The sequence below is a fragment of the Chiloscyllium plagiosum genome, unplaced genomic scaffold (genome assembly GCF_004010195.1).
Source record: "Chiloscyllium plagiosum isolate BGI_BamShark_2017 unplaced genomic scaffold, ASM401019v2 scaf_11118, whole genome shotgun sequence".
Classification (NCBI taxonomy): Eukaryota; Metazoa; Chordata; class Chondrichthyes; order Orectolobiformes; family Hemiscylliidae; genus Chiloscyllium; species Chiloscyllium plagiosum.
In genome coordinates this window covers 1-942 of record NW_025205861.1, presented here as the reverse complement: position 1 = coordinate 942, position 942 = coordinate 1, and positions in this window count along the sequence as shown.

The window sequence follows — 942 nt, the reverse complement described above, 5'->3', positions numbered from 1 at the left end:
AGGGCAGTGGAGGCCCAGTCTCTGGATTCATTTAAGAAAGAGTTGGATAGAGCTCTCAAGGATTGTGGAATCAAGGGTTATGGAGATAAGGCAGGAACAGGATACTGATTAAGGATGATCAGCCATGATCACGTTGAATGGTGGTACAGGCTCGAAGGGCAGAATGGCCTACTCCTGCACCTATTGTCTATTGCCTATGTCCTTCTGTAATGTGTGACATCCTTCAGCATTATCCACAACTACACCAACCTTTGTGTCATCTGCAAATTTACTAACCCACCCTTCTCCGCCCTCATCCAGGTCATTTATAAAAATGACAAAAAACAGTGGGCCCAAAACAGATTCTTGCGGGACACCACTAGTAACTAAACTCCAGGATGAACATTTCCCATCAATCACCACCCTCTGTCTTCTTTTAGCTTACAAATTTGTGTTCCAACCCCCTAAATCACCATCAATCCCATGCCTTCGTATTGTGTGCAATGGCCTACCGTGGAGAACCTTATCAAATGCCTTACTGAAATCCACATACACCACATCAACCGCTTACCCACCTGTTTGATTACCATCTCAAAGAACTCAATAAGGCTTGTGAGGCATGACCTACCCTTCACAAAACCATGTTGATTATCCCTAATCAACGTATTCCTCTCTAGATGATTATAAATCCTATCTCTTATAACCTTTTCCAACACTTTACCCACGAGCGAAGTAAGACTCACTGGTCTATAATTACCTATCTACTCCCTATCTTGAACAAGGGGACAACATTTGCTATCCTCCAGTCTTCTGGCACTATTCCGAAAGACAATGATGACATAAAGATGGTTGGAGACACTGTATACGTCAAAGGCTGTGGGCCTTAACAACATTCTGGTAATAGTCCTGAAGACTTGTGCTCCAAAACCTGCTGCTCCCCTAGCCAAGCTCTTCCAGTACAGC